The sequence below is a fragment of the Ambystoma mexicanum genome, chromosome 14 (assembly GCF_040938575.1).
Source record: "Ambystoma mexicanum isolate Mex_15411 chromosome 14, UKY_AmexF1_1, whole genome shotgun sequence".
Taxonomy (NCBI): Eukaryota; Metazoa; Chordata; class Amphibia; order Caudata; family Ambystomatidae; genus Ambystoma; species Ambystoma mexicanum.
Window position 1 is genome coordinate 471,865,152 of NC_090940.1, and position 25,435 is coordinate 471,890,586.

At 49.8% G+C, this 25,435-nt stretch overlaps 1 protein-coding gene across 5 annotated transcripts in view; it reads right to left on the reverse strand.

The window, feature by feature from the left end:
- The window catches only part of ATG2B (autophagy related 2B), a 5,509,925-nt gene that overhangs the window by 451,503 nt on the left and 5,032,987 nt on the right, over positions 1-25,435 (reverse strand). The window lies entirely within an intron of this gene.

Consider the following 25,435-nt stretch of genomic DNA (forward strand, 5'->3'; position numbering starts at 1 on the left):
TACTCTGTATGTTGTTTTAGTCAATAAAGTAAACATTTATAAATCTGATAATTTCAAGCGTATTAGGTGCTTGAATGATCACCCTTGCTACAAAGGGAAGAAAATATACTTCACAACAATTCATCAGTACCTCCGGCAAAATACCCGGTCACTCCTCTCGAGGTATTAAAATGACCTCTTTTGCGTCAAAAAATATATATTTATTATTGCAATTCAAAGTGCTTGATATCTCAACTTCACATGAGGATTCACTTTCCTCTTTTAAAGTGACATTTCAAAAAAATAGTTCAAATAAACAAGAAAATCAATACATTATTTCCCTTATCCCAAAGGGATTCGTAATACTCTTCAAGTGATTCACAGAAGAGTTGTTTTCATCACTTCAATTGCGCTCTTCCAACTAAAATGCATTCTACACAATATGCATCAGATAAATCACAGTTTTGTGTCAATCTATTAGCTGAACCACACCAGCAAAACTTCATTTTTTTCAAAGAATGCAGTGCTAACATCAACACCACACTACGCGTTTCAGGGCCTGATGCCCCTTCTTCAGGTGAAACTACTACAAATAGTCATGGGCTGTCAAGAAGACAAAAGCAAGAAAAGGACCCATCAGTCAGATGTCCTCTCTGATAAATATTAACACTACATGTTATTTTAACAGTAGACCAACCTGTTTAGTCTCTTGATGTCAACCTCCCATTAAGATATTTGTTTAATAATCTGCACTCATTGGCAAATCTGAAAGAGATATAAAATATCTCTTTCGATATATAACATCTCCTGTACTGTAATAGATGCAAACAAAAAATACTGGAAACACCGAGTGTTTATTAAGAAGTCACCTACTTGTCTAATAGTGGATGTTGTCAACAACATCAAGCTCTGCAAGTCCCGGTATCAGTTGATAACATCTCCCCCTCGTTCTGAAACAAATGACAGATGCGTGTCTAACTGCACTTGTATCCCGTGATAAGCATTTCAGCAATAGCCCTTTCTGATATTCTAAATCCTCCCCTCTGCATTTGCCACCAATCTTACCAGCTTGTATCGTCTCTCAGGCGCAATGTAGGAACAGTGACTGGCCTCCAGTCCCACATCACCTGTAATTAACCTCTTCCTTTCTGATCATGTGACCGCAACTCGGTCACGTGATTGTTAGTTCGATAAAACAAACTATACTAACGTGATAATATATGTAGTAATTAGCTGCTATAAGAGGTAAATATTGTTTAACAAAGTCAATTCCTCCATCCTGTTGTCTCTTCTCACTGAAGCTATATAATGCTCATATTGGAAATACAGCCGGCCATCTTTAAATGCCTGCTCTTGGCGGTCACACTTGATGCCCAGAAGGCATTCGATATGGTGTTGTGGAAGTATATGTGGCTGGTACTGGAAACTATGGGCATTGGGCCTAAGATGATCGGATATATTAAGTTACTATATACCTCTCCAGTAGCTAGAGTTCGAGTCAACTCCCAGACGTCTGGCCTAATCCCACTCTTCAGAGGCACCCGGCAGGGCTGCCCGTTCTCCCAGATCCTTTTCGCCTTGGCGATAGAGCCAATGGCGGATCACATCAGGGCATACCACTCACGCAAGGGGATACGGCTGAAAGATACTCCTGAAATCATTTCACTATATGCGGATGACGTGTTATTGTTCATCAGAGACCCCACTATTCACCTTGATCCAATTCGACGCGACATCACCCGCATAGGCACACACTCCGGATTCACTATAAATTACACTAAATCTGAGCTCTTCCCCCTCACTAGTTCCACTCCACAACCCGCCACTGAGTACCCACTTCGATGGTCGCCTGATGGGATTAAGTACTTGGGGGTCCAGGTGTCCCTGACCAAGGACACATTGCTAGCAGACAACTACCTGGCCGCGGCACAGCAAGCTGAAGCCAAAATGGCGCGATGGCGCTCCCTTCCACTATCACTGGCCAGGAGACTCTGACTTATTAAGATGGTACTGCTCCCCCAACTGCTGTACATATTCAGTAATGTGCCCGTCTGGCCGGGAAAGAAATACTTTACAGGACTGCACAAGACGTGCGCACAGGTCTTATGGCACTCCGGCGCTGTGCGCAAAAAATGGTCTGACATGACACTCCCCTACGATAGAGGGGAGTTCACCGCCCCTTACATGATGCGGTACTGTCTCGCGGCACAGACACAATTCGCTTCTTATTGGTACCCTGGGCCCCCTCCTGACCCCCATATCAAGCTGAAATTCTGGTGGTGGAGGACATCAACGTAACGTCATTAATACTTCATCAGCAATATGAGCCAGACTCTCCCAGTGACCCGGTCCAAACCACTGTACATGCTTGGGGTCGTATATTTAATTCTTGTGCCGAACAGCAGCCATACTATAAGTGGCTCCCCGTCTGGCGATTCCCCGGGCTGGAACCCACACACGACACAGCCCTGGCGTGCCATTGGGAAACCCTGGGGTACCTCGCTGTAACAGATTTTTACCCGGATGGGCAGTTTATAACACCACAGACGTGAAGGCCGGGCCACTCGGGCTCAGCACTGGAACTCTTGCAATACTATAGACTTTGTGCCGCCTTCCGAGCGGCCTGGCCTGGCTTCCCCAATGAACCTCCGGATTCCCCCGGGATTGCCTATATTGCCAACTCGGGTGGCGCCCGCGGGGTGGTCTCTTCACTATACAAGATTTTGCTGCTGGGTGCCCCGCCCCAATCCTCCAGGGCCTGGGATGACTAGGCGACTGAAATGGAGCTCACTGACCACCTGTGGCGCAAGATGTGTTCACATACCAACAGAGTTTCCCTCAACTTCCGCTACCGAACCATACAATACAAATTGCTAAACAGGCTGTACTATACCCCGTACAGGATTTCCAGGTTTGCTCGAACCAGCCCACAACCCTGCCCTCCCTGTGGTGCAGAAGGCGCCCATCATCTCCACATGTTCTGGAAATGCCCGAAGCTGGCGGAATTTTGGGGCAAGATCCTGGAGACAATGTCTGAAATCAGTAACACTGTTGTTGACCCAGACCCGATGGGCGTTCTGTTTGGGGTGTGACAGGCTGAGGGGGCTAAATGTATGGCCACATTTCTGAATGTGAGCTGCATAGTGGCGAAGAAGTGTATTTTACAGAACTGGAAGAGCTCTTCTCACCCCTCATACCAGAAATGGTTAAGCTTACTTACCTGGTCCCGAAATTGTGAGGAGGAATTCCTTAGTATGACCCCAGCTCGATCCCGCCCAAAAAACATTTGGACTGCTTTCAACAGTTACCTGCATAGCCTAGATGGGACCTCCTCGGTGGAGGATTCCTCCCAAATCTCTCATTGATGTACTGTAGCATTGTGATACACCGTGGTGCCTTGCTCCCCACCTGCTGTTCTATCATTGTCTTTTTTTTTTAACCACTGTATTGATTCATATATGAATTGAACTCATCGGCTGCTCTGATGTATGTGTACACTATATGCCTCTGCCAACAAAAATAAAAGTAAAAAAAAAAAAAATGCCTGCTCTTGTGTGTATGTCCTAACCAACAGACTTTAATGCTGAAGTGAATAAACGCCATAGGTACTAACAATAATAAATAGAGTTCTACTTACACTCAAGGGGACCTCATTTGTAATATCCAATTCAATCTGCCAATTAAACTCTGTTTTGATGGTATGGTTACGACTTCACAATAACGTAATTGACAAGATCATTATGGGCCAGATTCATAGAATCTGGCGCAGTAAAGGCGCAAGGGCGGTGCGCCGAGAAGGAGTCTGCGCTAGCCGTGGCGCAGATAAATCTTTGCGTGGCACGCATATTCATGGTTTTCCCAAGGCATCAGTAGCCGTGCCGCAAATAACAGCAAACTGCGTGAGTAACTCCCCCAACACACCGCCACGCACAGTAAAAAGCAAGTGAAATGCCTAACACGCATAGCTCTCAACCATTTGTGTCGCAAAGCCGGGTGAAAACACCCAATTTTATTTTTGGCGTGTGATAGGCCCATTGAAACGAATGGGCGTGCAGGAGGCTTGGCGGGTGAGTCACTGTTTACAAGGCGGGTGACACCCGCCAAAAGCGTGTGAGTTGAGAGCTATGAACACGGCGCAATCCTCTGTGCCATCCCTGAGCCAGCAAACAGCCCCCCTAGCGAAATCGTGTGGAAACACCCCACGATCCCTGGCCGCATCCCAGGCAAATTGCGTGAAAACACCCTGCGATCCCCGGATGCACCCCAGCGTAATCGCGCAAAAATACATCGCAATCCACGGCCGCACCACAGTGTAATCACGCAAATACACTTGGCAATCCCCGTCTGCACCCCAATGTAATCATGCAAAAACACCCCGCAAACCCTGTGCACCCCCCCAGAAAATGCATACCCTCACACGCAAGGTCTGGCCCACCACCAGCCAATTGGCGCCCCAAAACCTTGCAATCTGCTGCATGCAGCTCCATCCAGACGGGACCCCCCCCACCTCAACCACCATCACCCCCACCCTGCACGCAGCCCCCTCCACATGTGAAACCCCAGGCCCCACCACCCATGACCCCACCCTGCAGGCAGCCCACTCCACATGGGATACCCCAGACCCCATCGCCCGTGACCCCACCCTGCAGGCAGCCCCCTCTACAAGGGATACCCCAGCCCCCATCACCCATGAACCCACCCTGCAGGCAGCCCCCTCCACATGATATACCGCAGCCCCCACCACCTGTGACCCCACCCTGTAGGCAGCTCCTTCCACATGGGATACCCCAGTCCCCATCACCCGTGACCCCACCACCGTACAGGCAGCCCCCTCCACATGGGATACCCCAGCCCCCATCACCCGTGACCCCACCTTGCAGGCAGCCCCTTACATGTGGGATTCCCCAGCCCACCCTCACCCATGACCCCTCCCTGCAGGCAGCCCCTTCCACATGGGATACACCAGCCCCCATCAACTGTGTCCCCACACTGCAGGCAGCCCCCTCCACATGGGATACCCCAGCCCCCATTATCCGTGACCCCACCATGCAGGCAGCCCCTTCCACATAGGATACCCCAGCCCCATCAACCCTGACCCCACCCTGCAGGAAGCCCCTTCCACATGGGATACCCCAGCCCCCATCACCCATGACCCCACCCGGCAGGCAGCCCGCTCCACATGGGATACCCCAGCCCCCATAACCCGTGACCTCACCCTGCAGGCAGCCCCCTCCATATGGGACATCACCTGCATGATGTACCGTGACATAGTGACCCATCATCACTCCATCGATTGAGTGTTGTGCACCTTGACTGCCGTGTTGTAACACCAGCCACAATATCCACTGGAACATGTATCCTGCAAAACCAAATGAATGCATTCACCCGGGCCCATCATCCATGACTGCGCAGCTGGCCAAACAGAATTGCAGTCTGCAATCATCTCCCAACATACACATGTAACAAGTTAATGTGAAAGTGAGGCACTTCTGGCCATGTGACAATGTCATGGCATCAATCCCCAGGGACACATTGTTCACCAATGACAGTATCAAACCCACCCTCAATGTGTGCCACATGAACAAACACTGGCTAGGTGTCTCACAGTCTGACCGTCAATGAGCTGCTATTCCTAGTAGAGAATCCCTTATAAACACATCACTGGTTCGCCCATGTGTGAAGGACAAGGCAATCAGACAGTGCACCACGCACAAGACAGTTGCATTGGGCCGCCAATGTGTAAATACAAAGAAATGCCAATAGTGTATCCCAGTGCAAGAGGTTGACCAACACCAGGGATGATGATAACTGTACAAACACATGCTGGTGAAGTGGAAAGCACCACCTGTATGTTACACAGCACCAAGCAAATCATGTGCAAATGTCCTGAACATGTAACACTCCCACAGTCAACCCACCCACCTCACTCACAAACACAGTGAAGGCAAATACACAGTCATGCTGCATATTAGAAAGGAAATGCCAGTTGCCCGTGCACACGCAAAATCCCACTTCACACACCACCACCGTTCCGACCCATGTGTATACTCACCGCGCAAATAAAGGCACACTGCAAAATAAAATGTGACAAATGATGACTGTGAGAGTAAAAAATTAAATATATTCAACTTTTGTATTGTACGCATACATACAGTAAATAAAATCATAAAATATGTCCACGTCAAAATAGAAAAATAAAACGTCCATGTGTATAAAAATATTTACACAAAAAAATTACAAAAATACAAATTAAACATGGTTACCAGGAACCCTCAAACACACAAAAAACTATGTACAAGAAAACATGGAGGATAGTCCAGAGTCCACTACAAATAAAAACATAAATAAAAGGAAACTTACACCTACAGAACTATGTACAAAAAAGGAGTAATGACCGTGATCCAAGCTCCAAATAATAAGGAAAAATGAAAGGAAACGTATATCTACAAAGCTATGTACACAGGCAGCGGGCTAGTCCTCCTCGTCACCAATGTCACTCAATGTCTGGGCCAGGGCATCATCGAGCACGGCATCCACTTCCCTAGGCGGGCCACCGTACTCTCCTCGAGGGCTTGCAGGGCCACCAGCATGGACCTCTCCATCCCCTCCCACTCCCTGCATGTATCCTCAAGGATGGCAGCCCGCCTCTCTGCCCGATGCAGGGCAATCTCCGCCCTGGCCATGGTGACTCTCTGCCACGATTCGCTGCCCGTATCGCAAGTCCACAGAAGACTTCCTCGATCTGAGGTCCACATTTGCGTCCGGCCTAACGCCGGATACCTGCCCCGTTGGAATGGTTTGCCCTGAGTACATAAGCCTCCTCCTCAGCACCTGCCATAGCACCCGGTGCCTGCTTCATATGGACACCCTCCGGCCTGGTGACACTAGCCGGCGGTGTCTGGCCGTGCCCGACAGTGCCTGCTCTCCCTTCAGTGCCATAGCTCCTGTCGTAGTCTGGATCGACATGGTGACCACCGCAGCTGATCCACTGTCGACTCCCAACTCATGCAGGGATGTTACCTCTACCAGATGGGCCGACATGGGTGGGACTGGTGCACAGGGTCCCTGGTGGTATCTGGGCCGGAAGGCGCTCGGGAGGTCGACTGGCGCACAGAGGAGCAAGATGAGGAGGGGGTTGCATTAGTGGCCAGCCCACACAGCACATCCGAGACCAGGAATGCTACTAGCCAGTTCAGGAGATACTAGACATCATTGTGATGAAGTGCAAGCACACAAATGCAAACATGCACATCATCATGAATGACGCTGGTACGCTTCCCGATACCGACTAGTAGAGGTACCACTCTGTCCCGAATGGCAACATCCGCAGGCATTGGGGTGTCAGTGTAGGTGGAAACAACCAGCACCTGTGGATGGGTCCGGCCTGGGGCATGCCGGCAGGTGCATACTGCTGCAAGCACTGAACCAGGGACAGGATTTTGTACAGGTACCTCCACGGTGACCTGCACAGCCTCATGCCCCTGGGTCAGGACTGCAGCAGTCACACCCACATCACCACTCTGCCGGGCCCCAAGGACTGGGCTAATATGGCCCTCTGCTCCTCCTCCTCCTCCCCCCCAACCTGAATGCCTCCCCAGCATCTTCTGCAGTGGATGGCCCCTGTGTCTGCTCACCTGCCCCCCCACCCCCGCTGCCGAGGAGTCCACATCCATCTTCGCCCTCTTGGACCTCCCCTCAGCAGCTGTGGCCGATGGTTGAGATGCGGCACCAGCCACCTCGCTCCCCAATGATGTCATGCCCAGGGGGTGAAACTGGGCCTTGCGTCTCTGCCTAGTAGAGGCATCCCTGCTGCCTTGCTCCACAGCACTTTCTCCAGCCTCTTCTTCCAACGCAACTGCGGTAAAAGGGAGGCAGAACACAAACATCAGGGTACTTCACCAATGTGTGTTTGGTACAAAAAATATGCGCATGAACTACACTGCTAAAGGGTACAACCATCATTACCCTCCACAACACACAGGTACATGCAAGTTACATACATACACATACATGTCTGTCCTTCACAACAGACAATCACAACCTGGGACATGGCACTGTCACAACTGATAAATCGTGCATGCTACACACATGCATCATGTGCTCATACACCATGATATGCACGCACATCACGGTACAGTCCTCAAGCAGTGCACTGAGTGATCACATCAGACTCCCCCTCAACAGCTATCACGCAACTTGACTAGGTCCCACATTGAAATGCACCAGTTACATACATCCAGGAGGGATGGCCAGTCACACAGTCACATCTTAGACACATACACATGAACACCATGCATGCACATGAGGTAGCCAACACCAACTTATTTTTCACACGGGCACGTCTTAGACACATGTAACAAACCATGTGCACGTTGTGAAATGCTGCAGTACAACACACAATGAAAATGTAAGACCATTGAAATCACATAGGGTTCACTGAACACATGTAGAGCACTGTCTGGGACATGCACACAGACATCCGTACAAGAGGCATACTTGCTGTAAGCCCAAGGTGCACAATCCCACCATACATTAACATGCACATGCACTGTGGAGCCAAGCAAAACATGGACACTCACCTGATGACTCCAGACGTTGCTGCATATCGCTGACCTGGGTGTGCAGCGCCGGGTAGAATTTCTCAAGGACTCGCATGTCGGTGTTGTTCAACTGGCCCCTGCGCCCCCCTTGGTTGGCACCAGCCTGGAGGAAGTGCCGGGCCTTGTTGTGGGTCCTGGATTTTAGGTCCACAGTGGGCAGGCAGCAGCAGATGGCTCGCAGGAGGCAGCTCAGGGCAGTAGGAGGCAGGTAAAAAGGCTCATGGGCAGGAGCGTCAGTCTTCTGTGTCTCTCTGGTGAGCAGACGGAAAGAGAGTGACGGTTACTTCACGCGTTCGAAATTAGCACGTACACGTGAAATCAGAGTAAAGGGCCTCATCGAGTAAGTTACATGACACATGCTGGGCATTGGCGTTCACCTTCGGGATAAAGGAGTGCATAGGAGAACTTAAAATGCACGTGCAAATTGGAGCGGACGGACGTGTGAAATTCAGAGATTTTTGTGGTACCACGCTATTTGTTCACTACTGTGACAGTGCAAACTTCTTATTTTCGGGTAGGGGATCTGTCTCTGCGCACACACTTGTGTACTTTTCTTTTTTCTGAGGCTATCGTGAGGTGCGTACGCATTATTCATACTCTGGGTGCCCATGTGTATATCGCACCCCCATTCTTAACAACACAGTAGCTTTACTGAGCTTCGCGTGTGCATTTTTGCATTTTTTGTGTTGCTGGGTGCCACAGCATACCGCGTAACACTTTTTCTTTTCACACAAGCTAACGAGGGGTTGCATACACGCATTTTTTATATTTGGGGTACTTGTGCGTTACGCATCCCGTTAATTATTTCACCAGGGGTTAAATTGAGCCTTGCTGGACCATACTAGTATGTTTTAGATCACGTACCCTGTGCCCTCACTCGAATTGCCCAGGACAATTGCTTGGTATGCCTCCCATTATACAAATCCATCTGTCCCATGAGTGGAAAGGCCCCAAGAGGGATAGGTGGCAGAGATGGACAGGGTCGAGACGTGCAGCAGAAGCTGCTGCCCCCCCTCCATGGGTAGGGGACGTTCAGAGAGCTGTGCCCCACACTCAAAAGGGTCAGGGAGCTGCAGGGTCATCTGCTCTCCCCACCACCCAGGGTCAGTCACCTGCAGATGCAGCTGCTCTCCCCACCAGCCAGGACCAGGCACCTGCAGATTCAGCTGCTGTCCCCAACACCCAGGGTAAGGGAGCTATAGCAGTAGCTGTTGGACTCCCCCCCAGGTGCATGGACACGCAGGGGCAGATGCTGTCTGTCCCTCAAATATGAGGGGACGTCCACGCAAAACGCCTGTCCCCAACACCCAGGGTCAGGGAGCTGCAGGGTTATCTCTTCTCCCCACCACCCAGGGTCAGACACCTGCAGATTCAGCTGCTGTCCCTAACACCCAGGGTCAGGGAGCTACCACAGTATCTGTTCTCGTCCCCCCCAGGCACACATTTACGCACAAGCATCTGATGTCCGTGTGTCCATGGGGAAGGGACTTACAGTTAAAGGCCCTGGACCCAGCTCCCATGTGGAGGGACCTGCAGGGCCAGATACTGACCCAACATCAGTGGGTGATGGCATTGCCCAGGCCACTAGTGGTTAGCCCCTACGGCCCTGAGTGGTCCCAGCCACACAGGGTCTGCACCACATGTCAAGAGGCAAAAGCGTGCAGAACAGGGAAAGGCTCAATCCCAAAGCACAGCAAAGGACACTGCCACATTGAGGAAGAGGAGCTTCAATGATGAAGTACTCCAGATCCTCGTGGACTACGTGCACGACCACCACCGTGACATGTGCATGCAGTCAGGGAGCACACATACGCCTGCTCAGCGTATGGTCCACTGCCAGCGAGTCACGGATGGCATCAACGCCTTGGGGAATGAGAGGCGCACCGCTCGTGAGGTCATGAAGCAGTGGAATGACCTCCACCGTCGAACCAAATCGAAGCTGGATTCCAGCCTTGCTTCTGCTCTGGTGACCGCAGGTGGGTCACCACAGGAGCAGGAGCTCACGCCACATGAAGAGGCCATGAGCAAGTTCATTCATGTGGATCAGCTGCAAGGCGTGGGAGGCCTGCCAGATTACAATGAAACGCCCGGTGAGTGATGAAGCGTGTGCATCCTGAATATGTGTATGTAGATTAAATAAATGTGTATGATTGTGTAGCAATTCTGCCTGCATTTGTATGACTGCCATGGGTGAACCATGTCATGGTGTACTGACCCGTGCTTAGTGTACTGCAGAGTGCATACAACTCATGTGCTACACATCGGTTGAACATGGCTTTGGGACAGTAGTCATCAACAACGGTCAGATACTAAAAGACATTTCCGGCATGCCAACACAACGTGGCATCTGGGTATTTACATCAGTGATGTCAGTGACTCAGCTATGCCAGTCAAGTGCTTGTGTCCGAAGCACGTGCTACTCATCATGCACTGCATGTAGTAAAAAGTCTATCCACACATGTCCATAGGTGCTTTCATGCTACCCATACCTTACATGAACACTGGCAGTGGGCGGGACATTGTGCCATGAGTGACATGGCATTTTACTACACTGTGCAAGTCCAAGCCGCAGCAATGGCACTGACCTCCTTGTAAAATATTTGTCTGGAGTCATCCATGTTCACCTGCCACACTTAACACACCCCCCAGGTGCATGGCCCTGTCCCTCTTGTGTATCACTGTCCCCTCTTCCTATCTCCCAGCACGTCATCACTCTCTCCACATCACACACCTGGGACACCACACTCAGGGCATTTCCACATTGTGTACACTCCCTGTGCCAGTGGTATTACTGGTGTTAGATGTAACTGTAGTGGACTTGGCTGTGATTGTGTGTGGACATGTTCTGATGTACCCTAATGTCATGTTGTATATCCTTTTTTTTAGGTCAGAATAAGCATATTTCAGTGTTTTGGTTGCTTTGCCATGGGCAGGATTCGCATACACAGATACATGTGTGTTGGCAATGTGTGGAGTGCTTACATGGTCAGGGACATGGTATGTAGTGGCAAGTCTGCAAACGCCATGATCTGTGAGCTTTTTGTACATAATGTGTGTATGCAAATGATGGCATGGTAACACGCATGGCAATGTGTTGCAGGACAGCATTGTGATACCTATGTATGTACGCGATGCAATTTACATGATTCTTCATGTCTTTATATGTCCATTTGCAGGTGATGAGCCAACAGATGCAGGGGAGGAAGTTGAGGAAGAACGAGAGCCTGAGCATCAACAGAGCACCAGTGGAGGACGTGTTGTGGTAACCCATGAGAATCCACTGGTGCTGCAGGCCATCCGGGGCATGACTCAGTACGAGTTCGACTCCAATGAAACCAGTAGCTCTGGTGGTGAACCGGATGTCAATTTCTCTATGCTGTCAGAGGTGAGTGCATCAAGTGTTGGAGCTGTTGTAGCCTGTGCTTCTGCAGAGGGTCACGTTCCCTCACAGGGCCAGTCAGTGTTGTCACATCCGTCTGTGGTGATTACGGCTCCAGGGCCATGCTCCATACTATTGCTTTCTGGTCCTGGGACAGATAACCAAGGGAGGGATGCAGTCCTGCAGCCCCAGACAGCAGCATCACATCAAGGGCCATGCTCCCTTGGGTCAGGCAGGCGTGGGGCCCATACACGTGGTGGAAATTTTGCGGCGGGGAAGAAAGTGTGGGAGCAGACCATATATAGTGTTGCAGAACAGGGTGCTTCCTATGAGATGTTGGCTCAGGGCATGGATAAAGTGGCCAATTCCATGATCCCCCCCAGCAACACAGGTAGAGCACCAGCTGCAGACATTAAGGTCCACATGCCGATCACACAGACTGTACATCGAGGCCAGCAATAGGAGCCGACGGGCTGAAATGAGATCTCTGCAGGCATCCATGCTTGCAAAGGGTTGGGCCCACAGGGAAGTCCTGAGGCAAGTTTCTGGCCCTCAGAGCTTCAATGGAAGTGCTAGAGGCAGCCTGCAGTACACAGTACCAACAGCAGATGCAACTGTTGAGTCATACCATCTCAGAGGAACTCTGGTCATCCCGTGAGGTGTTGCATGCAGACCTCTGAGGCTTCATATTGCAGATGCATTCATCTCTGTCCCGCCTGGCCGCTGCCATGGAGGACCAGACCAGGGCTCTATGTGGTCTACCTCGCTTACCACTACCACCTTCGGATTATACACAGGAAGGTGGCAACAGCAGCTACAGCCCTCCCAATCCAAGATAGCCGTGTGGTACATGAATCCATGAAGGAAATTGTTTTTTTTCAACATCCACCCATGTGGGTGTTGACGTGCACCCTGCCCCTCCATCGCCTGGGTGATCCCGCCCCCGCATGTCCAGGATGGACATTTATTTTCTTTTTTCCACCCCCCTGGCCAGATGTTGGCATGTCATATTTTGTTTTGCCTGTTCCTGTTTGTGTTCTTTGTTATTGTTTGTATTGATTGGCCTTGAGGCTGGCCATTAACTCCTCATGGACTATACATGTGAAGTGGAGTACGTGCAGGCATGCCTAGTGAAGTTGTCTAGCATGTTTGCATGGGGTGCACAGGATGGCAAGTGCAGGTAATTATCGGTTTGTTGTTCCATGGCACGTATGTGCTGTTTCAATGATACTGCACAATGGCTGTTTTAATATGTTCTCGCATGTTGTTCCAGTAATCCGTGATGTGGCAGTGACTCCTGTCCTGGGTAAGACATCCTGCAGCATTCGAAGTCCACACACCTCATGCCCTCCACCAGACACTGTCGTTCCATTGACAAATTAGGAAACGCACTTACTGGTGAAGGTCATGTGGGATTTACAACATGTAGACATAGTTATTTGGTAAGCGTTTGCACTGTCTTGCATGTTGGGCACGCTTCATTGTTGGCCATCTTTGCTGCATGTGTCGGTTGTCTTATATGTCCTTTGCATGCTCACATGGCGTTGTGGTAATTTGATTAGAGCTCATGTCACTGTGCAAGCTACCTTTGTGGATACCTCAATTGGCGCAACGACTGGGCTGTGCAGCATGTCATTGTACATCGGTAAACCAGGCCATGGACTCCTTGATCTGTCACTTCCTTGTTATTCACTCTCTCTCTCCCTCTCTCTGGTGTGGTACACTGTACTCCGGTACAAATCAATATCAATGGCCATTCACCCTTGTTAATCAGCAGGCGGGAGTCAGAAATCAGGTTTTACACAAATTACCTTTATTCAGGCAATCCCAGATATGCGCATTGTTTCTCATAGGATGAAAATGTCCCTTAACATAAAACAGTGCTCTGAAATTCCAGTGCTGAAGTTAAGAGCAAAATCAATGTTCATTCATGGACCTCACAGCCTCTCTGGTCGGCTTGATGGATACGAAAAGAAATGGCTTTTAACATAAATCACCTCTCTGGGTTCAGAGCTGTGGTTAAGAAAACAAAGGTTCATTCACAGAACTCGCAGCCTTTCTGCGTTGGTTCGTGGTTAAGAAAAGATAAAAACGTCTTTTAACATAATTCCCTTCTCTGGATTCAGCACTGCGGTTCAGATAACAAATGTTCCGTCACAGGACTCACAGCCCCTTCTGGGTCAGCTCCGTGTTAACAAAGGAAAAAATGTCTCTCAACACACTTCAGCTCTCTGGGTTCGGCGCTGCTGTGTAGAAAACAAAATGTTCAGTCATTTAACAAGTTGCTTCTCCACTGCAATCATCCCTTCACGGTATCTGCTCGGCATTCCTGATACATTTGGACGTGCATATGGACTCCCCCTGTGCCGGGTATTCACAGCCTCAATAAGCCCACTGGAAACCGACCACGTCCTCTGCCCACTCCTCACCACTCTCCCTTCAGTCCTGGACGGAAACACAGAGAGAGCTAATGAGTTCAAGTCTGCAGGTTTTAACAATCTCTCCCCTCTTCCCTTCCCCTCCCCTCCCCAGGTGTTTTCAATCCCGCCCATCTCCTCTGCGGAATCCCCTCTTCCTTTTTGGTCTCGTAGCGTTTCCTCTGACACCTTCACGACCTGTTTATTACTTTGGTCATCCCGCCACCCCTGTGTTCCTCTTCGGTTACTATGATAAGGGAAGTGTATTCTTTTGTTTATTTTGAATGTCCCGGGTTTTGGTGCTTTCAGTTTTGGTGCAGTTCGCCATGAACCAGCCAGGTGCATTATGGGAGTCGTAGTTCTCATATATACATTAGCTGAAGAGTTAATATCTTCCACTACTGGCATAGTGATATCGCAGCCCTGTGTCATGCGCCCAGATGCATGGAAGGTATGGCAGCGGTTTCGGTGGAGCGGCCATTAGAAGTTCCAGCACGCCTGTGGCTATCCTTTGGGTGTCGGTCTAGTCTTTTCTGTGTTTTTGCTTGCGACCCGCGACAGCTGGAAAGTATTTAATTCCGGGTTTCCGGACTGTGGGCGCGTTGCAACGTCTAAGTGGCTCCTCGCTACTTTGTTGCTGTACACTGTGCATTTTCTATTCTCCCTGTGCGGTTATTCTGTTTCTCCCTTTGTTTTCCCCTTTCTATTTGCTTTCCGCCTCTGCTGCGGGGCCGGACCCATGTTCTTTCTCTTCGGGAGTATCAGGACACTTCTCTCCATGGATTTTCGCACTCTTGCGTGTTATACCCCCAGCAACCATTTGCTCGCTTCCTGTCCTTCAGCCTTCCCACGAGTGCTGTCTGAGTGGCTTTCTTCTGTATCTTCCGGACGTCCTTCCAACTGCGTCCGCTGAACTCCATCCACGCGGACGTGCCTGCCATCCACTCTCCGATTTCATGAAGGGGTTTTTTACGCCTGTGGCTTTTTCCCCTATTGCCTGTCTTCGGTGACAGGGCCGCAGTGGCCACAGTTTACTGGTGGCTGCTATGGCTGCTCACCGCGGGAGGTTCACCACGTCATTCGCCTGTCTCTACCGCGAGTCCTCCAGGTAGGCAACGGATTCAAGCTCTACAGGTGAGGACTCGGAGGAGGGAAGTGGGTTGGACGATTCGGACACGAGTTGTGACAGATTGCAACGCCACCCAACCATGGCTACCCCGGAACAGATCCAAGAGTTAGTGGGGGCGATTCAGAAACTCTCCCAAGAAGTTCAAACACTGAAGGCTGAAAATGTTGTTCTCAAACAACTGATGACTGCGAGAGAGAATCCACCTAGCCCGGAATTACCTCCTATGCCATTGTCCTCGGGAAAGTTTGATGGGTCCTCTAGAAAGGTAAAGGAGATCTTGGATGCTTGCAAATTGTATTTCACTTACAGGCCTGTCCTATTTGCCACCAGCAAGGCCAAGGTAGGCTTTATGATCTCGAACATGTCGGAAAATGCCTTGTCTTGGGTCACTCCTCTAGTCACTGGGGAGGATCCTTCCTTGTAAGACTACGAGGGGTTCTGTGCTCTAATTAAACAGACCTTTGAACGTTCAGAGACCACGTTCTCCGCTTGCGAAGACCTTTTGGATGCCCATCAGGGCTCCATGGACGCACTAACGTATATTTCGAACTTCAAAGCATTAGCAACACAGGCAGGCTGGCCTGAACAGGCACAGTATGCGATCTTTCGAAGAGGACTGAAAGAGGACATTAAAGATATCTCCACGGTCCTTCAGATAGAACACCGCCTGTCAGAAAGAAGGAACGAACGTCGCAAGTTCAGGAGTCGATCCTATTTCGCTGGTCCTTCCCCAATCTGCTCTTCCTACTCCCTCCTCCCTCCCAAAAGAAGAACCCATGCAAATCGGTGTTACCCGGGGTCCTCTCACCGTGGAGGAACGATTACGCCGCAGAGAGAAGGGCTTGTGTGCTTATTGTGCATCTGAAAAGTACTCCATCCATGACTGTGTGGAATTAGCTGCACGCCGGTCAGGAAACGAATATCCTTGGAGTTAAAAGGGATGAACTGCCAAGGAATCAGTTACCCTTCTAGTCCCTACGTCTCATTGTCGGTCTCGGCCTCCAACCCGCAGTTACTGAGGATTCCCGACTTATGGTGATCACTGTGCAGCTGCTCATCAAGGCCGAATGGGTAGAATCTCTAGCCTTGTTAGACTGCGGCGCAGCTGGAAATTTTGACGATACCCACTAGGCATCCAAGACGGGAGTCAAACGGATCGAGAAACTGGAGGATCAGAAAGAAGAAGGAGTAGACGGAACTCCGTTGTCTTCAGGACCGATCACACATCTAACTGAAGAACTCTATGTCAAGATATCCCAACACTCTGAGGCTATAACCTTTGACATCATAAGAGCCGGGCATTTTCCGATCATCCTTGGGATCTCATGGCTCTGTCGGCATAATCCCTGCATCGATTGGGCTCAAAACCAGCTGGCCTTCGAGTCGGATTATTGCAAAAGACATTGTAGCCTACAGACTTCTCCAGTCCGGATCCGGCTGCATGTCCCACTATGAGTCCATCCATCGGTATCCATGCCTTACCCCCTGAACATCTCCCATATCAATGCGTGTTTTCCGAGCAGGCCACTTTGGAACTACCCCCTCATAGACCTCAGGATTGTGCAATAGAGCTGACACCTGGGGCATTGGTACCGTTTGGGCGTATGTTTTCTCTCTCACAGGTAGAAAGGCAAACTCTCCGACAATACCTGGACAGTAATCTACAAAATGGCCTGGTTCAACCTTCCAAATCACCTGCAGGAGCTCCCCTCTTCTTCATTCCCAAGAGGGATTCATCGGAGCTAAGGCCTTGCATGGACTTCTGAGGATTGAACAAGGTTACGATCCGGGACAGATACCCGATGCCGCTCATATCTGACATTTTGGAAGCCATGCAAGGGGCTCAAATCTTCACTAAACTCGATCTACGAAGTGCATATCATCTCCTGCGAGAAGGGGACGAATGGAAGACAAGTTTTTGCACCCCTTTTGGCCTTTATGAATACAGAGTAATGCCCTTTGGGTTAGTGAACGCTCCCGCTGTATTCCAGAGATTTATGGATCGCCTATTCTCCGATCTAATGTACATCACTGTGATGGTCTACTTAGATGATATTTTGATTTTCTCCAAGGACCCAAGGCACCACACACAACATGTCTCTGAAGTTCTGCACCGGCTCCGAGTCAACCATCTACTTGTCAAACTGGAAAAATGCGTATTTGGGGTAACCTCTATCCCTTATCTGGGGTTTGTACTATCCCCAGAAGGGGTGTCCATGGATGAACCGAAAGGTCTCTGCGATTCTGGATTGGCCCACGCCCTCCTCCGTTAAAGAGGTCCAACGATTCTTGGGGCTGGCCAATTATTTTCGCTGGTTCATTCAGAACTTCTCGAACGAGGTTCTCCCCATTACATTTCTCTTGAAGAAGAGCCCACTTCCATTTCATTGGACCCCCTAGGCTGAGAGGAGCTTTAAATACCTCAAGGCCCTCTTTTGCTCGGCCCGATACTCCGGCATCCTGATCAATCCTTGCCTTTTCTCATCGAGACCAATGCCTCCGCGGCTGCCATTGGGGGCGGTGTTACTCCAATCATTTGACGGAGTAGAACACCCCATTGCGTATCTCTCGAAGACACTGACATCTAACCAAAGAAATTATTCGGTTCTAGAAAGAGAATTACTAGCTATGAAGCAGGCATGCAAAACGTGGAGACATTTACTTCAGGGCGGAGCTCAGCTTTTTACGATCTGCACAGATTACAAAAATCTCAAGATCCTAGAATCCATGGAATGTGTCAACTCGCTGTCACGATTCCTGCCCCCAGCCCGCCGGCATATCAGGCTGGAGCCAGGTCACGGCCACCTGGTCGGCCCCTAAGGGCCTCTCCATCTCCCCAGACACCTACTTGGACTCAGACTTGGCACCTTTTGCACCAAGCTCACACACAGTCCTGAGATGCACTTAGTATTGGACTTGCAATGTAGTATGGGGCAATGGATGCCCCCATGTAATTCAGTTCCTTGAACTGGTTGAGCGGTCTAGGCTTTCGGGTGTGGCTCAGCCCAGGGATAACTGGGATACCTACAGACTATTTAAACCACAACCGGCCTGAGAAACATGCTTTGCGTTTCTCTGCACCTGCATCGTGACACTCACTGTGCTCGGGTCTCCTGAAGAGGCCCACTTCTTTCTTCAGCGCCAGCGCACCCGCAAGAATAAGAACTTCATTGCCAATACTCACCTCGAAGAGCATCCAACTTCTGTCCAGCTCTTCCAGTCTTGCGGATTCCTACGGCAGAGTCATCTCCATCTCGGCACGCCGCGCACTACCAAAGGGGAAAAGAATAGAAGAAAAGACTTTAGTAAGCATTCTGCAATGCTTAGCTCTCTCGAATTTGCAAATGGAGTTTAATTCTTACCTGAACTCCCGTCGATCGGACAACTTCAGCTCCGGAGCATCCCGCCGATCTGAAAAAGGGGAAAAGACACATCAGGTTAGCGCAAAACATTTAAGAGGCACCGCACATCGCGCTTTCTCACCGCAGCTCATCTCCTCAGCTCGCTTCCATGCTGGGTTACTACGGCACCTAAAAGGACACAGAAAAGACGAACATTGGTTAGTGCTAAGGAAGCCAATAAGCATCACGCTCCGCATTCCTACTTATTCAGCAGCGCATCACCATCCTCAAGACCTTCATCACCTAAGGAAAGAAAGAAAGACACAGTAGTAAAGGGACTAGAGCCATCAGAACTTTTGTAAGACTCATTCCAATTACCGGTCGGGCTGAAGCCGCAGCAAGCCCTGTCCCGATGGCCCATGCCTGTGAAGCAACTAGGCACCCTCCAGCCCGCATCACCCAACGCACCCCTGCATCGAAGGCAGGACGGAGAGCGCCCCACATCAAAAAAACAAGGTGAGGAGAGGTCTGGGGGAATGTTGGGACCCAGGGAAGAAAAGGGGGGCCAGACAAGCAAGACCAATAGGGAATTGACCTCTGATAATACTGTGTTTCAGGCCCAGTGCTTGGTTGAGCAAGTCCAGGGAAGGGTTCGAAGTGGTAAAGTCTGGACAGGCTCAGTGGCGTCCCCGTGGATATCAAGTGAGCGTTACACTCGCGCCAAGCCCGATGGGCGCACTTTTTTGCCCAGTATGATTTCCACATCACTTACCACCCTGGTAGCCAAAACGTCTTAGCAGACGCTCTATCTCGGAAAGATACTGGAAACGCCATCTCCTCAAGTCCCGAACGCATGTTCCCCAAGCCTCGCCAAATCGCCGTAGTGGATACCTTCCTACAGCAAGTAAAGAAGGCAGCGGAACAAACGCCACCACACTCTTTCATGGGTCTCACCCAAAGGGATGGACTCTGGTTCAAGGATCAGCAACTCTACCTTCCTACTGAGGAACTTAGACTGAAGGCAATCCACTGGTGTCACGACAGTCTCACCGCAGGTCATCGAGGAGTAAAAGGTACACTGGATCTTGTCCGACGCTATTACTTTTGGTCTCAAATGGGCAGAGATATAGCCGAATACGTTAAAAAGTGCTCGGTATGTGCAAAGGCGAAGTATCACCCGGGCAAACCCATTGGCCTGTTGGAACAGCCTACACCCCCCACTCGTCCCTGGGGTATAATAACAACAGACTTTATTGTAGACCTGCCACCTTCAGAGTCCTGTACGTGTATCATGGTAACAATTGATACTTTCTCCAAGATGGCATACTTTTCTCTGTTACCCAAGATACCTTCCGCTGAAGGAATGTCTCAGGTCTTCCTCCGTGACATTTTTCGGCTGCATGGGATCCCAGACAAGATCATCTATGATCGGGGAACACAAAATACCTAGAGGTTTTGGGCAGCAATATGTCAGCACTTGGGCATAGAAAGAGCCCTCTCATCTGGATTTCACCCACAGACCAATGGCCAGACAGAGAGAGCCAATGCCACCTAAGAACAGTATCTCCGCTGTTTTTGTAATCTTCAGCAGGATAACTGGGTGTCGCTTCTTCCCTCAGCGGAATTTGCATATAATAACAGTAGGCATTCTGCCATCAAAATGTCTCTGTTTTACTGTACCTATGGACTACATACAAAAAGATTCCACCTGGGGTTGATAAGCCAGACACGAATACCTGCCATCGAGGCAGGTCTAACTGCCATTAAAGAGGCCCATGCCAATGCTTCTTCCAGTCTCAGGGATTCTGCCCAGTACAACAAGAAGCAGGCAGACTCGCATCGCCAGCCCGGACCTACCTGGGAGGTGGGGTCAAAAGTCTGGCTATTCACCAAGTACCTTCCCCAGTGGGCCCATCCGTCCAAACTGTCTCGAGATATCTAGGTCCTTTTTCTATTCTTGCTAAAATCAACCCTGTATCTTATAAACTTCATCTTCCTCCTAATCTGAAACACATTCACCCAGTCTTTCATGCATCTTTACTCAAACCTTTCTTTCAGTCTCATGGATGCTCCACATTGAACCATGCGCATCTTGAGGCTGATGACGAAGGTGAAGAATATGAGGTGTCCCACATATTCGACTCCAGATACTACAGGGGAAGATTAGAGTACCTGATTGGATGGAAGGGTTATCTCAGATCAGAAGATTCATGGGAAACCCTGTCCCACATCTACACCCCTCAACTGCTCAGAAGGCTTCATCGCCTCCATCCGGGGAAACCTGGGGGGAAGGGGGGGCGGCCTTCCGACGGGGGCATACTGTCATGCGCCCAGACGCATGGAAGGTATGGCAGCGGTTTCGGTGGATCGGCCATTAGAAGTTCCAGCACGCATGTTGCTATCCTTTGGGTGTCGGTCTAGTCTTTTCTGCGTTTTCGCTTGCGACTGCCGACAGCCGGAAAGTATTTACTTCCGGGTTTCCGGACTGTCGACGCCTTGCAACGTCTAAGCGGCTCCTGCTACTTTGTTGCTGTATGCTGTGTATTTTCCCTTTGTTTTCCCCTTTTTTTTTGCTTTCCGCCTCTGCTGCGGGGCCGGACCCTCGTTCTTTCTCTTCTGGGGTATCAGGACACTTCGCTCTCTCCACGGATTTTCGCACTCTTGCGCGTTGTACCCCCAGCAACCATTTGCTTGCTTCCTGTCTCTTAACTGGATTCCCGATACCTTCAGCCTTCCCACGAGTGCTGTCTAAGTGGCTTTCTTCTGTATCTTCCGGACGTCCTTCCAACTTCCTCCGCTGAACTCCATCCACGCGGACTTGCCTGCCATCCACTCTCTGATTTCAAGAAGGTTTTTTTTTACGCCTGTGGCTTTTTCCCCTATTGCCTGTCTTCGGTGACGGGGCCGCAGTGGCCACAGTTTACTGTGGCTTCTCACCGCGGGCTATGAGGAGCCCACCTGTCAATGACAAGACCGACCACCCGCAAACATCCCCAGGTCCCCATCAGGGGCACCCATCTTTCGCAAATAGCCTTGATGAAAACCACGGGTCGAAACACGTGGCGCTGACCATTATTGGGACCACGAGTCCACGCAATAAACAAATTGATGAATAAAATCTCTTTCTGCACTTATCAGCAAACAATAAATGCTGTGGAAAATCCATTTGTGAAAAACAAACAAACAGCGAGGTATCCAGGATATTCCCTGATCTTATTTATTGTGAAGACATCCACTGTATATTCCCCTAGGCCACCTTCACAGTACCTTTGTTATGCACTCGCACCACATATGTCTTGATAATACATGTGACTGAATGAAGCAACTACTGAGAGACACTTCATATACAACCCTCCGCACCTCGACGCACCCTGGCACTCACCATCATCATTATTCATTACAGCTGCTCCTACAGAACCATCATTGCAAACTTCTCCTCTGGGTCTAATGTTCTTGCTGATCTATGCATGATCTCCTTTACTAGTGTTTAGTTTCAATCCTCCATCAGACAATCACTTCTGCACAACATTGCTAATATGACAAATATGACAAATGCACAGCCTTCCTGACCACCAACATACCGGTGAATAGCTTGCTAGCCTTCCGGGAGAAACTGGTAGCGAAGTTGGTACACATGCAAATGTACGCCCATTAGGGCATTCTTGTAGATGTACATGAACACCAGTGTGCATTGTATCAGTCCAGAGCAATAATCACTAAGGTCACATGATGAATGGTGGCATCCATCCATTCATAATGCCCTGCTGTCCGCATTGTCCTTCAAGTCTCATTTGCTTTTCACACAGTGATGCATTCCATCCTCATTTTGATGATCCATGAACAGACAGTGGACTTGCTTATGTAATTCCTGAAAATATATTCCATGAAAACCCCATACTGTGTCCTTTCTTCTGCGCTATTTCAGCCGCCACCTGTGGCATCATGCAGGTATCCATTCCTTTACCATGCATCTTTGACACATACATTTGCCTGCTGCTACACATATTTGGAACATTTTCATTATGATTAATGCGCTATGATGAGGACAGAGTACTCTTCAGCACTATTCCTAGTGACACACTGGCACCGTTATTCACCATGTCTGCCATACAGCCATCCTGGGCTGGTGCCCTCAAAATGACCTTGGATTGTGCGCCATTTACAAAATTGCATGTCTCTATTGACTCGCCTACAGCCTACTTGTGCCATTGACTCAGTCCTTCCTACATGTTCGCACTCCATGCACACTCATTCCAAGGCAGGAATGTTGCCTTGATGTTAAACTACCCCTTCCATTACTGCCACACATTCATGTGATTGTGAAGGAGTCTGACTTGAAGGTCTTGATGCACACAGTAAATGTACACTTCCACATCATCACACAGAGGTGCAATGTTACACGTGCTGTGTTACTCTCCAGGCTACACTAGTGCTACTGCCTATTGCACCAACTCCATGCTTGTAATCCCCACTCTGTGTAAATCCTTCGGGACAAGGGTGTAAGTATTATGCTTGACGTCAAGGCCAGGGACCACATCTGTCTGCCACTGATTGTCCTCCATTGGCTAGCCATGGCAGACAGCGTTGAGTCATAGGAAGTATGCATTGTGCACTGTGATTTGTGAGGGCTGCTTATTCCCTATCTGCTAATATTAATTCCGTAATGGTGTCCCTCCAGAGCCATTTCATCATGTTACTGATGATTTTACATGACATATGGGACGTTTTATGTGGCACACAGGCCAACATGATGTCTCCTTTGGCATGGTGGTAGTGGCATTCTCTCTCTTCTATGCGTTTCTTTTGGAAACCCAAAATTAAATTAGTTTTAGTTCTAAGGGATGCACACAATGTTGCACTTCCGGGGACACATTCTCAGGGAGGTTTGGTGGACACAGATGATTTGCCCTTTGTCATCATTGAATGGCACCTGGAATGTGCCAGGGCTGTGTGCACTCCACAGGGTTGAAAAATGTAGCCACAAGCTGGGTACGGGCAGCCTCGCCACGTGTCCTTTGACCTGCCATGCGCAAGAGACGTGCATGTGGTTGGGGATGTGGGGGCACCACCATGTGTTGCAGCATTGTGCAGGACACATGCTGCCACAATGATCCTGCACACTAGTGGTGGTGCATATAGCAACTCACCACCAGAGTGGTCAAGGGAGCAGAAACGTGACTTGAGCAATCCAAAAGTGTGCTCCACTATGGCCTGGGTTGCAATATGCGCTGTGTTGTATCTTACCTGGGGCGGTGTGGCAGGGTTCCGTATTGGCGTCATCATGTAGGTGTTCAGAGGGTAGGCACTGTCCCCTGTAGAGGTGGAAATGTTTGTCATTGGTGTGTACTTGTCTGTGTGTGACATGCATGCATGCGCAGGGGCATTTATACTCACCAATGAGCCATGTGTTGCCATGCCTCCCAACTTCCAGGGCCCAGTATATGAGTGACATTCTGAATATGAAAATATCATGGGTGGAGCCTAGATAGTTTGCACATACAGAGGTATGGATGCCCTTGGCCCTTGAAACACTTGTGTATAGGGGCGTTATAAATGACATATCATACAACTTGCACGTTGATGGAATGCCAGTGCTTGCAATTGCGATATATGTGCTCTGTAGCCCTAGGTGGACGTAGAGCCACATGGGTACAATCAATGGCACCAAGCACTTTAGGGAAGTGCGCCACCCCATAAAAGTCCTGGGGCCTCATTACAAGTTTGGCAGTAGCCTTGCCGGTAAAACCAGCAGGCTGCCGCCAAACTTGCACATTTTTCCGGCCCTGGCAATGGGGAAATACAGGGCCATTACAACCCTGGCGGAACCTGTATTTCCCCATTGCCAGAGGCCGGAAACTTTTACTGCCCATTCCCATTTGAGCCCCATAGGGCTCAAAGGGAATGGGGAGGTTGGATCCACCGGCACCATTCAGAATGGTGCCGGTGCCTCCTACTTGTTCTGCTCGCGGGTGCCGGTAGCCCACCAGGTCCGACCTGGCGGGTGAAACAGAACCCGCAAACAGAACTCGTAGTTTGCCGGTACAGTAACTACAGTACCGGCAAGCTTACTGGTACCATATTTATCGGACCGGCAAACTTGTAATGAGGCCCCTGGACCACATCCTGCCTTTCTGCAGGTGTTCTGGGCATGTAGATGTGCCTGCGGACTGAGGGGCATGCAGTCATTATTACCAACACCTGGTGTAGGCAGCGTAACTGCGTGGACTGTAAAAAGCCCCCAACTATGGCAGTTGTCTGCTGAAATGACCCAGTGGCCAAAACATGCAGTACATTGAGCACCTTTTCCAAGGGGCTCAGTGCTTGGGAGCACAGGATGGGTGAAGTAAGGTCATCTTCTCACTACACGACCAGGTCTAATATAATATGAGATGGAAACCTCTATCTGCCATAGACCTGGTCATCAGGCATCCCAAAAAGGCTGGTCCTAAGTAGAAAAATCTGGGCCCTGGTCCTCCTCCTCTTACTGCGGTGTCCCACGATCACTGCTGCAACAAATGGTACATTCATAGTAGCTGTATACGTGCGTTGTTTGATCGCGTAGGCTTTTTATGCATTTGTTTTTGTGCGCG